This window comes from Pseudopodoces humilis, chromosome 2 (assembly GCF_049639895.1).
Source record: "Pseudopodoces humilis isolate 2021_Gansu_Grassland_sample_001 chromosome 2, ASM4963989v1, whole genome shotgun sequence".
Lineage (NCBI taxonomy): Eukaryota > Metazoa > Chordata > Aves > Passeriformes > Paridae > Pseudopodoces > Pseudopodoces humilis.
In genome coordinates this window covers 67308221-67322557 of record NC_142201.1, presented here as the reverse complement: position 1 = coordinate 67322557, position 14337 = coordinate 67308221, and the positions used below count along the sequence as shown (strand labels likewise).

Sequence of the window (14337 nt, the reverse complement as noted above, 5' to 3'; positions counted from 1 at the left end):
GGCAAGCTTTTTTCTCTTTAACTAAAGCTCCTCATTAACTTTGGGTGAAATAAATTCCCTGTTTCTGGAGCCCTGTATAAAGGTAACAGTAGAAGACATTAAGGAGTGAAGGGTGTTTCCTTTTCTTGACAGCACTGATACTTGTATGGATTAAATTTTCACAGTCAATGGGCAAGTAGTTGTCTCAAAATTTGTACTTGCTGCAGTCTGACTTGAACAGGTTATTGCACAGTTTCATTTTACACTAATGCTGTGTTTTTCTCGGTTGTTTTCATTTGTGTTACTACTCAAAACAGGTTTGTGTTGTCTTAGTTTAAAATTTAGCAGTTGCACGGCTGACATTCAGAAAAGTAACTCTCCTTTTCTATTGTGTTGTTGCAAGAATGATCTTTGTTTCTGATTTCCATGGCATACAATAGGATGTGTGTATGTATATCTGTGTATTTGGTATTTATCTGGAAAGCCTTGGGCCACTGCAGCACTTTGAGCAGCACAACCCCTAAGGGAGCATCTGTTCAGCACATGATCTCTCCTATCATTTTGACTGTATTTAGGGGGCTTGCACAGGGGACACGACTACCCTCTTCTGCCAACACTGTTTGAATGCATTCACTGTTATTCTTGCAAATTAATTGTCAAATTAGTCTAAATTGTAGTTATCTCAGGCCTGTACAGAGTGACAATTAACCCCATCCAAATTTTAAAATGTTTTTCTAATTTTCTCTTTTTTTGTTTGTATTGATTGTAACTGTGTTCCCTAGGTCTTAATATGAATGTTAATGTATAAATTGAATAAACAGTATATATATTTGTAAGGTTTTACTAGACATGTTAAATATATATATATATATATATATATAAATAAAATGCACAGGCACACTGCCTTAAGTCTAGCATTGTCATGCAGGCTATGCAAATTGTCATATTTATGGCAGGGTAATAGAATATGATATTTTTCTAGTCCTGTCTAGGAATAATTTTCAGTTTCAGGCATGATTTGGAAGCCACCTTGTCATGCAGCTAATTCTTCAAGAAGTCAAAGGAAAACAGTCAGTAAAATTGGGCGTTTTAATGTCATTGTTTAAAATGGTGATGCTTTTTAACTAGTTAGGTTCTCAAACATCTCTAGTAAACAAGGTGGATGAAAGAGTACCTGAAAATATCTCTGACTTTAAGTAAATCTGTACAGCATCTCTTACTCTTCATGTTTTGTGGATTTTTCTCCTTTTCAGTCTTGAAGCACTTGGAATTTTTCACTTCCCATAAAGCTTGCTTTAGGGGTCAGGCCCTGCTTGTGCTTGCCAAGCAGTGCCCGCTGTTGCTCTGTGGCAACGCTGTGTGTCAGTTACTTGCCGTTGGCCACTGCTTCCTGTGGTTTGGAGACCCTGAGTTCCCTCACATCCTTTCCATTTCCCACTCCTTCTCACATGCCTGCTGGTTGTCATTTTTTATCTCTAAGTATGGTGGGTGGGGGGGGGTGTGTGAAATTATATTACAACTGATGAATCCTACTGTCAGTGTTAGATGCAATAAGAAGTTCTTATTAATACTGTTCTAATGCAAAATAAGTATTTATAAGAAAAGTACTGAAGGTTAATATTGTACAATTAAAGATGGACAAATGTTCAGCTGTGGGATTTTTGTTTCTGTAACTGGAGGTTTTAAAGATAATTTACACTGGAGGTTTTAAAGATAATTTACACATCCTCCTTTATGATGCTGTAGCAGTGTCACAAAAATTCTTGTGTACTGCTGACTCCTGTAGCAAAAGGTGAAACTCAGGTTGGGGTTGTGCAACAGTCAGACATTTAGAGTTGTTTGGGATGTGTTCTGGTGTTTCTAGAGCTCTGGCCTTAAGTGGAGCGCCTTCATTTTCGTATTGATTGCTCTTGCACTTGAGATGGTGATCCTCTCTAGGAAGTACTTTCAAGTCCCATACATGGTGATTTTTTTTTCCTCTATATTTGTAACACTTTTTTTTTTACAGAAGCTGACATGCTGTTATATTCTCTCACATAAGTGCTAACGCAATTTATTTTATGTAGAATATGGAACACTCAGAAGTGGTTTCACATAGAAAATTGTCTCTGTAACCTTCATATGCATAGTTTGCTCACAGTATTCACTTTCAACATAGAAGGCAAGAGGAAAACCATCTGCCTTGTTTATTCAGGACTAATGCTACCTCATACTGAGTAAAATTCCCTCAGAGCCTCAGGTCTTTCTCTTTCCACTGTACCCAGAGCGTAGGCTTCATGTCCCAGGTTGCAGAGGAATAATATCAGGCATGATTTTGTGATTGCCAGTGTTACCACTGTGCAGATTCTGGCAAGTTCCACCCTCAGCCTGTGATCTTTGGAAAATGTCCAGCTGCTGCCGCTTGGGCACAGCCACATGTGCTAACAGCTCTGAGGCCATCTGCGAGGAGCCCTGTCACCTAGCTGGGTGTTTGTGCTGTACCTCTTCCCTCTACCCTGCCAGAAAACGCCTGTTTCCTGGGTTTGCACTGCTTTTCTGTTGGAGAAGGATTGACTTTCGAGTCCTCGTGAAAATAAGGCTGCGACAGCTATCGTGTAATGAGAACATCAGGGTGAAGTGAAATTATTACAAATGGACATTTGCATGTGAATTGTTCTGCCTATGAAATGCTGTGATTGAAATCAGCTTCCTGTTTTAATAGGGGACATTAACATTATAGATCAAACAGTAAAGGACTAGCAGTACAGCTTTTTTTTTTACAGCTTTAAATATATATTTTGTTTGTTGTTAGCAGGCAAGAATATGACTTCAAATTAAAGGTGCTTATCTTCTTTCAGCTGAAAGACAATGCATTTGAAATACTCAGCCAAACCTCTTATCAATATTCATCTATTAAAACCAACATTCCAGCACAGAAGGCAACTCTGTAAAAGCTCTGTTCTTTTCTTCATGTTTTATCTGTTAGTATTTGATAATTTGAAGAATCATCTGGGCTGAAAGCCTACTTCTTTTTTCTGAGGCTGTAATTCAGTGTTAAGTTATCTACCTCAAGTTAAAACTGTAAATATAGTGCATGATACGATGAACTTCTAATACTCTTATTCAGCTTCTCAAAGGTCAGATGTAGCCTGGCAACTAAGTCCTATTTGCATAATTCTATGAGCCAGTTTTTTCTACAGGGTAGAAGATAATGTGAACCTGAAGTGATCTTTTTGCTTTCTTTAAGAATATGACCATGACTGATTATTTGCTGGCTTTTTCCTCTCATACTCACTTTGGAAAAACGATGCTTGACTGAAGAGAGATTTTTTGGATGCCTAGTCCAGACTCTGCTTCTAACAACATTAAACTGGAAGAAATAGGTTAATTAAAGCAGGGAACATGTCAGATATTCACATCCTCTGAATTAAGACAACCAGAATATTCCAGAAAATTAAATTAATACCTTTTGAGCAACAGTTGGAAGATTTGAACAGCTTTATATTTTCCTCATTCCTTGTTTTTGATACCCCATTTTCTCTTCCTTTGTTTTTTAACTTTTTTATTTGAAATGCAAAGCAAAGTAAGTTAGAGACTTCATGGCATAGATAACTTCTGAGGTCTATGACTGTTCTGCTATGTACAAGGTGTGAGACCTGGGTAGTAAGTGCTTACAGGGAATAAAATAACAAGATTGGGTTGCAAGATTGATGTGTACTTTTTAACAGTCTCCTCAGCAAGCAGGTACCCAGGAATATTCAACTTGATTGGTAACAAGTTCATTTCTTTAAATGTCTGACACCTGTAAAATGCATAATTAAGTAGCCTGAGGATTGCCTTTTTAGCCTTATTTTTACAAATATTTTAAGGGGTAACACTCAAAATTTTCTAACCTGGCACAGTCACTAAAAGAAACAATTCATATATCCCTGTCCTGGATGCTTACTCTTGTCTTTTTGTCCTTTGTGGCAGCATGACTACAAATAAATAAATAAACAAAAAGCAACCTAGGTTTGTGCCATAGTTTTCTGTGCAACATCACAAAATGGGTGCTAATGCAACAAGGAGGGGGAATTTCCATGGGCCACAGGCGAGAAGGATGAGGTTTGGTTGATTAGACTGTGCTGGTTTAAAATGTTAGTAAAGCTCAACTTCCCCTTCATGCCTTTGCAGTTCCTCCAACATGGCTTGGAGGCCTCGTCCTCCCTTGGGGTACCATTCTGTTCTGGTGTGTGTGGCGTGGTGGGAAGGGCCGTGAATCCGTGTACTCTGATACAGAAGTTATGAAACCAGACAGGAACTCATTGCAGAGTTGGTTTTCATTTTCCATAACACAGATTTTCGGAGTCAGCCCGCACAAGGTGAGACACGGAGAACACTTCTTAGAAAAACCTTTTCTTACATCTGCTGTTGATAAGCACAAATATTTCCTCAGCTGAAAAGGAGAATGGCAGCTCTAATGCAGTCATAATAACAACTGGCTTACTGCACATAAAATATAACAGGATTTGTTTGGATCTGTTTTCAGTGGGTTTTTTAATTAACTAGGAAAAACAGGATGAGATTGACAGATGATACAGGTCTGAAGGATATGAATTAAGTATTTTGGTCTCTAATGATGAAGATTGGCATGTAGAGAGATTTTTAATATGTAACTGAGCAATTTAGACACACAATTCCCTTTGGTTATAGCCTAATTCTTACCTTATCTTTTGGAATCCAGTAGAATTTTCAGAAGCTTATTTCCGCATGTAAAAAGAGCTCATGATCCTTAAAATACTCAGCAAAATCAGAAATAGTCAGTTTGCTATTTACATTTAATGTTCATTTGGTTTAAATGATCAGTTCTGAATACAGGGTATGATTTCTGATTCAATCTATTCAAGATTGGATCCTTCCATTCAACTTTTAGCCTGATGCAATATAATTCCCAGAGGAACAAGACAGAATCTAGGAGACTATTTTGCATTTCTAACAATAAAATACTTAAAAAGCTACACACTTATATATATTATATAATTATATATATAATATATAATAATAATAATATATATAATAATATATATATAATTATATTATATATAAATATATAAATTATATATATATATATATGTATAAAATGTATACACACATACCTAAAATTACTCCTCTTCCCTTACAAAAAACATGTAGATGAACCATAAACTTTTTTCAGCCATAACATTACAAAAGGTTGTCATGAAATTCACACAAAAACTATATTGGGAACAGCCAACCCTTGTAATCATTACACCAATCTTACAGTGTACCCTAGCTTTAGGAAAGTAATTAAAGCATTTTTAGTTTAATTGCTTTTAAAAAAATCAAAGAAATCAAGTTCTATCTTTAGGTGTTAAAATCACTTTTCCTTAAGTATCCGCAGTTGAAACATTATTTACTTTCCCTTTGAATTACCACTCTGCTTATTCACTTTGCCATATTAAGTGCTGGATTTTTAACACCAAAATGCATGAAAGAAGATTTGTTAGTTTTAATTCATTTTGCCTCATTTATGGTAGAATTCAATAAGAAAATTAGCAGGTTCATAGAAAATGTTTCAATTTGTCTTCTTTCTGAACATTTGAAAAAGGAAGACCACATCCTTGAGGGGCTCAAAAGATTTCATTGGGGTAACTGGAACAAAACAAGAGAAGTACCTGGCGTTTTATTTAACTGGAGACTTTACAGACCATCTTTGTCATACATGTATTTAAATGTCTTATTTTTAGTAGTCAGCAGTTACATAGGAAGAGAAATTAGTCACACTATCACATCTTTCATTTCTTCAGAAGGAAATAACATTATTGCTCCTTGAGGAAAGAAACCCCAAACTGATAGTTGTGGCTATAAAATCCTTCGTGATTTGGACTGTTTATCAATCTTCAAAATGAAAGTTTGTGAAACGACAGGTCTAAAAAACCCAGACATACTGTTTGTGCCTTTCTCCAGACAGGTGCCTAGGCTGGTATCTGGAATTTGGATGGTTGTTTGGTTGTTGTTTTGTCATTGTTTGTTTGTTTTGTGTGTGTTATTTTTGTTTGTTTGTGGGTTGGGTTGTTGGGTTTTGTTCACACTGTTTTCTTTTTGTAAGGTTATGCAGCACCTGTTTAACTTGCCAAGTTAATGAACTATTAATGAACTGATCTGAGAAATGCTGTGGGCATAATATAAACCATACGAGCCCTAGACAGTGCCTCATATTAAATCGTATTTTCCACTTTGCAGAGATTGTGTTGCTGAGCTCAGGTTTGCTGAACTTCCTAATTACCTCAAAACTTTAAATGAATTATTTCAGCCTGCCTCCTCCCTGCGCTGTTTCACTGATGCAAGGAGGGGCGATGCAGTAACTCTACACCTGTCCCAGCACACGCCTCTCAACCTGCTCAACTTCCCCAACGAGTGAGTTGAGCATGAGGACATCTGAGATTGCTCAGTCTGTAACCACTGGTCCTGACACTTCTGGGTGTTGGGGCTGGCTTTGCGCTGGGGTTTAACACTTAGTGCTCCATCATGGCACTCGATGACAGCAGCTTGTACTCCAGGACTAAGAGTAAACTTAATCCCCATCAGACTCGTTACAAATCAACAAGACGGAGAAGCCTGCCACCAGACATCCTGCTAGAAAATGATTTTAAAGGAAAGTTTCAAAAAAATATTAGGAATATAGACCCTATACACCCAAGGCGCACTAAGAAAAGACCTTCTATATTTTCAGGTAGGAAATGATATTTCAATAGTATGTTAGTACAGTATCTTTTAACCTTTTTGGTAATTGAAGGATTCGGTGGTGGATTGCAGTCACAACTTACTCTGTTTTAAAACCTAAGACAGTTTTCATGGATAGATTTAATCCAGTGCCATTTATGTTAAATTATGTAAACCATTAGAGTTAAAATGATGGAACCAAAAAGAGAGTGTTCATGTTTTTGATTTCATGTTGCTTGCTTGAAGATTTTTGGTTTTTTTTTAATACTTAGCATTTAAAGAAAGTTGTTTCTCCAGAGCTTTAAGCTGCATTTTGCTTAACCCAACTTACAAGTAATGCAGGCAACAGCTGCAGTGTAAGAATCTCTCTTGCTGCTCTAATGCTGTATCTCATTGCTTTTCTAGAGGAGAGTGGCTTGGGGAGTTCTTCAGTCTAGCAGATTTTTTTTGTGTGTGTAGCCAGAAATTAACATCACTAAATAATCAAATGCATGCTTTAAATTCCTGGTTTGAACTGGAGCCTGTAATGTCAGGAGTTAATAATTTAGTTTAACTCTGTAGCTGTTAAGAAGTAGGAACAAGGTGTGAGTGGATTTCAGTCAAGCTAATGGCAAGTCTGAAATATTTTATTGTGTTGTGCTTTTAAATAATTTTAAATGTGCCTAAAAATAGGAAACAGATTATTACGAGGACAAAGGATTTGTTGGAAAACAATCAGGTCATCTTTATGAGGAAGGCTTAAAAGGTTCTAGGGGTAAAAATCAATACCAGCTCATCCCTGCTGAAACAGAAAATGTGTTTCTGTGAGGCAATCAGAGGAAATGAAATCCTTGATAGAAACAAAACTTCTTTAAATTAAAGTATCTACCTTCCCATATGAAAATCAGGATTGTCACATTTCTGGGGGAATTAGTACCATCATGTAGATCTTTGAAGAGTGATGAAGTATATAAAATTATTTAAATATTAATTTTATATTCCTTAGTGACAGCTAAGCTTACATGGGTACCTTTTTAAGAGCCGAAACACTGGTGAAGAAATGGGAGTAAAATGTTAAAAGACAACACAGGGCAGCATTGTTTGTGTGGGCTTTAGATCCTCTACTGAACCTTTGTTAAGGTAGTTGAAATATTTCAACACCTCAGGAAATAAAGCTTTTTTCCTCCTTCCTATACTACTTCTCTAGCTTAAAAAAAATGCAAAAAAGCATGAGCAGACCTCAAATGGGATTACTCAGACATGCCCAAGGCTCCTGGGCTTCCCAGTGCCCAAACTGGCTCTTCCTAAGATGTTGTGGTCTGTTGGTGACTCTCAATTCACATTATTTTGGACAGGATAGACCCTCTGTATCTTACCTGACTTTGTGTCTTATCTTCATCTCAGTTGCCACTTTTTATGTTTTACTTACCTTTTCTCTGTGTTTTTGGTTTTTTTTCTCCTGTAGCTTTTCAGTTTTTTTCCTGTACATCAACATTTTTGTTAGGAAAAAAGGATATTAAATATGTTTTTGGCCTTGTGTGTGGTCTTCAAAACCCAAACTCTGTTGTGCTTACCCAGATTTCACCTTTATTCTGTAATTATTTTTTTTTTTAATGCAGTTCTTTCTCTCTGCTCTTTTCCACCCTCCCAAATTACCCCATTAGCAGTAGTACTCCATTCTTTGTGCTGTGTCAGACATGAGCACTTTAATGCCGTTTGTGTGTCTGGAACACTGCCATTATGCTTATGAAATCCACTGCAGATGTGTTACTGTACACTCAAGGGCACTTAACTCAAAGCTAGTGCAAATTGATTCCTATAAGCAACTGATGGAGCATGATGGAAAGATGGGTGTAGCCTTTCATTTGGTAGGTCAGCAGTAAACATGGGAGAAGCTTTACTTGATTTGCTTTTGAAAACAGGTTAACAAAGTATGCTTGAAGTCCTCTAGACTGTCTTTCACGCAGTAAATGTAGGTTAGAGTAGAAAAAGAGCTGTTTCATAGAGTCAGGGAATGATCCGGGTTGGAAGGGGCTTTTAAAATCCATGTACTGCAGCCACCCTACCGTGAACAAGGACATCTTCCACTATTAGCAGGTTGCTCAAGGCCCTGTCCAATCTTGAACAGATAGATAGATATTATATGTAAATATAAATAAATAGATAGGCTTGCTTTGCAGTCTTTTGGATGAATGAAGAATTTGAAGAATGTGGTAATTCCTACTTCCTTGTATCAGCCTAGTCACCTATTAAAATAAGTATCTTAAATCTATATCATATTGACTCTTCCACAGTCTTCTAATCCCTGTATCTGTGCTCAGTCTTTTGTAACACTGTTAGCCCATCTTGCATTTAGGACATGGGTGCAATTTAGGCTGATGTTATGGACTTGTTTTCTTCTCTTTTATTCTGTCTTACAGAGCTTTACTAATAAAATAGTGAATAGTGACACACCAAGGCATTGAGCTGCAAGGAAATGCATCTGTCCATCCATTGGGACCCTTGTTGCAGTCTTGGTGCAAACTCAGGGAGGGATCTTGCATGCAGTAGGCTTCTTTTACAATTTTTTCTTAACTGTGATAGCTAGAAGCTCACTCTTTAAAAATGAAAGCTGAAACCTGAGGAAAAGTGAGTTGTATGTCTGTCCTGCCATCATGGAGTTAGTTATTCATGTATGCCTAGGCAGGACTATCCAGCCAGTGGTTGGATTATTTTACTGTATGGGCAAGGGGAGGACAGAAACTGTGTGCTGAGAAACCATGGCATTGCCCAAGGGATACACTGCACAGAGATACCTTTTTCTTCTCTTACAGAGCACATAATTTCCTCTTGTTCTTTAAATTTGAAATGCTTAGAGCTGCCATATACTTCAGGACTGGGTTAATATCAACTGCTATTTGTATATAAGTGTTGATTTTAACTGTTACATGGTTATGCTTTAAAAAAAAAAAAGGAACAGGCACTAGGGAGCATAGTCAACGTTATAGGGTCATTTATTGTCAGTAAATGTTCGTCACTTTAATTAGTGGTGTTTATACAGATCTGCTGATATGCTTTCAGTTCAGCATACTCTCATGGCCATGACTGAACCTCCCTCTGGCAGGACCATGCAAAAATGAGCAGTGTATTTTCTTAAGCTGGAGATAAACCCCTCACTTGTTAAAGGAAGAAGAAAGAATTGTATAAATACAGAGTGGGTAATGAAGGGACCTTAGGAGTAGCTCTTGACAGAGCTACCTAAGAAAAGTAAATTGAAGCAGCATAAAATTAAAATGGATTAGTTAAACATGTATGCTGACTTATGTTCAAAAGCACAATAGCCTGAAGAAAATTAGTCTGTGTTTTTTTATTTTAATCTAAGGAAGTGAAGGGTGAGTTTTTCCTCCTATTTCTTTTTGAAAGAAGTTTGCTGATGTTGAGTTTCGTCTTTATGCATGGAAAAGACACATGATTTTGGCTGAGAATGTTAATTTTCTATAGAAAAGAGAATAAGACAGAAATTAAAAAGGTCAAAGTGCTAAAAAAATATAATGGTCAAGTTCCACTTGGAACCCATTTCTATTATGAGCTAGGGATGTTTGTTTAACTAAGTACCATTAAAAATCCACTTATAGTACTGTTATTAGTATCTTGTACACTTCCCCTTCATCCCTAGCTTATGTAAGTAGTCTGTATTATTGTCAAATGATGCTTGCTCACTGATGTGTCAGTTTTGAAGAACAGAAGGTGAGAAAAATACATGGGATTTTCTGCCTCTCCCAAGACCAGGCATGCCTCCATTTCATGGCCACATGCCCGTGCCTCAGGTGTTGCCCTCCCAGCCAAAATAAGCTCTGTGTATTCTGTGGCACAACACATGATTGCTGCTTTGGGAAAAGCAGTGTGATGTTGCTGTGACTTAATGTAATGAAGGTCACTGGTTAACAGTACTGTACAGAACTACTCAAAGAAGAATGTGGGTTGCTAGTCTGTGATTTTACAGCGAAAGAGCCAGTATTTTCAAATTCACTCCCTTTTTTCTTTCTTTTTTTTTTTTTTTCCAGTGAAAATATTCTCGCAGTTAGAAGTCTTGAGGTACTCTCTCAAAGCATTTCTGGAGTTCAAACCAGCATACAGTCTAGCAAAGTCACTTTCTAAAATAAGTAAGTTGATTTGATGCCATATTTGCATGTAAATTATAATAATGAAAAGTAATGAAAGTAAGAAAGGGTTTTATATATATGAAAAATTCTTGAAAGTTATTCAACAGTGACATGCATAAATTATTTAATTCCTCATGAGTTGTGCAGATAACACAGCTGGTATGTGTGACTTACTTTTTACTTTTGACTGGCTGTGTTAATTGGGAAAGACTTGCCAAAATCTAATTACTTTTAATAAGGATGCTTAAAGTCATGGGTACAGTATGTGTCTTGATTCAAATGAGTAATAATGATCTGTGTTCAGTATTTTAATTTGGTGAAGATTTGAATATCCTACCTCCTCTGTGAATAAATTGTACTGCATGGCAATAATGTATGCTTGTGATCTGCATATGATAATTGCTGTTCAGTTATGGTACCCCTATTGACATTTGGGAGATTGGCCTGTGTTGGTGCTGCATTTTACAAGTATCATCCAGTAGAAGGAAGGGAAGGCGAGTCAGACTGGTCCCAAAGTTCTTCTCCTCCCTGCCTGACTTGAAAGCATTGACTTCATTTCCCACTAATACTGTTATCAAGACCTTCTGGTGACTTAAAATGCAGGAGGAGGGAGGGGTAGCATTTTTTGTTATTTGTTGTTCATATATTGTAAGCTGGCATTAGTTCTGCCTTACTGTTTTTTATTGAGCCTTATGCTAAGATATGCCATTGGTGCATTCCTGACTGTGTGTTTACCCATTGATTTGGGTGAGTGGTCACTGCTTCAATAACAGAAATTTTGTTACTGATAATATCTGGCTTTGATCTGGCCTTCTGCATTTTTGTGGTCTCATACATATTTATATATATTTTACTTAATATGCTCTTCAGAATTTTAGTTTGTGCATATTTCTATTAAAGTGATATTTTCTTTAGGAAGGATGGGCTGATGATTCAGAGAAAAGCTCTGGATTTCTCATGAAGTCTGATGTAATAGATGTATGTTGTCAGACTCGTTTCTTCTTGGGTTCACTGACATTTTAAGGAGTGGGGAGAATGTTTTCCAAATGTTCTTGTAAGCAAGTGATGAAAATGCTGCCTCATATTTAAGTTATATTTAGGGCTTAAATGAGGTTCTCTATGTCCATTGGAGAGTAACTTGAACATGGAATTGAGAGAGAAGGTAAGGAGGAAGGTGAGGTTAAGAAAAGGAATGGCTTGCATTTTTGTGGTTTGATTTATTGTTTGTTTGTTTTAAAAACTGTTTAGTTGTCTCCTAGATTTAAATTGCCACAATCAGTTGTTATAGATGTTAAGACTCTTCTTGAAAGCAGACTCCAGTGTTCAAGTGAATGAATCCCATTGTATCACCCAGTAATATACCTCAAATCTTTAATGTCTGAGGATTTGTAGATTTCATTTGTGCTGAAAGACAAATGAAGCAATTGCAGCACTTGAATCCTGATTTCAGCACAGATTTCTGTGCGTGCTGCCTTAGAAACAGCATGTGAAAAAAGAATCTGGATTATTAACATGGTTTGCCAGTTTCACCCTTGGGCTCTCTGCTATATCCTTTCTAGGGGGTAATGATTAAGGTGTAGAGGAAAATCTTAAATCTTGTGCCGCAAGCTCACCTTCTGGGAAATACAACAGTTTTGGGGGTTTTGTATGTTTACATGGTTTTCAAGAAGAAGCATTGAACTAATATTCAGCACTGGTTGTATCTCCAAAAAAATACATCAAATATATCAAAATATGTCATATTTTAAAATAGAAGCTAAGAATCCTAAGAAAGCTAGCAGACAAAAAATATTTTATAATATTTTAGAACAAGTCAGTCACTATATCAAATGGTAGTAGCCTTAGCTACATTTCATGTGCTGTAAATCCATGAGTGCTTGTTGACATTATTTCTAAGTAAATCTTTCTTTGGCCATCAAGAGGCAATAGAACTGTTTATTCTCTTTATCTGATTTAAGATGCACTGTGAATGGTGCAATCACCATAAAAATATGCCCATATCTGGCCGACAGAAATACATTTTTGTGCTAATGGATTGGAGAGATTGGCAATATTTTTTTTCATAGAGCTGTGAAATGCATATTTTAATACATGGAAGAAAGACATTATTTTTAAAGTCTTAAAGTAGTGCATCTGCAGTAATGAAAAGCTTATCAACCAAGTAAAATGTTTTATAAGAATCAGACTTAAAGGTTGTCATAATGGCTTTGATTAAGGCCTCTAGCTGATATTCTGTTCCTCTCCTGAAGAGCAATCTTCATATAAGCAAGTGTAGATAATGACATTGAAGTATGTTCTCTTGGTAATCTGATGGGTCTGTGAACTGCATACAAAGCATTCAAAATATATTTTTTCTATAGTGCTTATTTAATTTTAGATACTTGTTGTGTGCATTTGGCAGGTAACTAACTTTCAGCTCTTTATACTTCACACATTTACACATTTACTTGGAGCATACTGTATCCAAGTTAAATCACCTGATAATCTTGGAATCTCTGAAATAAAAAATTGCATTGTTTTCTTAATTTTCAATTTTTTGCTCTCTTACCGTACCTGAAGTTGAACTACAACAAGAAGAAGTTTCAGATTTTCTGAAAGTACCTGCTAAATTTCAAGAGGTAACTTTAAAAATCAGTAGTTTATTAATCTAGGTTCTAGACTGTTGTTCCTGAAGATTGGTATAGAACGTAGAATTCATCCTAATTACAAAAGACTACCTAATGAAAAATACTAGGACACAACTAAAGTGAGTTGGAAGATTCCTTTTTTTACTGCTTCTCATGATAAAAGATGCCCTTATGGATTAAATCCTTCTGATACTTCTAGTAAACCAGCTGTAAGCAGATAGATGCTGAGTTCATATACTTAGATTTTTGTAAAAAACTCATATTAATTTTCTTTATTGTTACTAAGAGTGGTTAATTTGGAATGTGTTTTTTTATGATTTTTGGACATTGGATCGCAAATTAGGAACTTGACATGAGTAGCTCAGGACATTATTATATTTGGGGTTTTTGGGAAATTGAAATTACAGAGTTTTTCACCATATGATATCAATTTAAATTCCTTAGTTCTGGATATACTAATGTGTAGCTGCTGTGAAAAGCTAAAATGCAGTATTATATTTAGAAGCAATTTCAAAGACCCAATAAATGTCTGTTCATGCTTTTGAATCATATTTTAATCTGTACTTAAAATTTATTAAAATGATAAATCTTTTCCATGTATTATTGGAAGATATTTCTGTTTTAAGTTAAAAAATGTCTGTAGTTATACAATGTATATTGTGTGTGGCACAATCCTGTGGCTTCTCTTACAAGGACTTGTTGTGTAGTGGGCTTTTTATATATTTAGTTGGTTTAGAATTGCCTGAGGGTATTGATGTGACTTTCTGTTAGGTTTTGCTCTGTGTCTTTGGAGTTACTGTTTCATGTTGGCTGTAATGGCAACATGCTTTAGTTCCAGAATTTTAGAGATTATCTTTATGGTTATCTGTATGCTCAATTTGTTGTGAATTATGTGCTGCCAGAGTAAA

General features: G+C 36.1%; 1 protein-coding gene across 2 annotated transcripts in view; it reads left to right on the top strand.

Annotated features, from left to right (window-relative positions):
• FRY (FRY microtubule binding protein) overlaps nt 1–14337 on the top strand; it is a 220208-nt gene that overhangs the window by 35704 nt on the left and 170167 nt on the right. Inside the window, exon 3 of one of the 2 annotated variants that reach the window (XM_088067729.1) lies at nt 10704–10802. The exons of the other annotated variant lie outside the window; for it this stretch is intronic. The gene's annotated coding sequence lies outside the window, so the exon portion shown is untranslated. The remainder of the gene's footprint in view (nt 1–10703; nt 10803–14337) is intronic. 2 annotated transcript variants of the gene reach the window in all.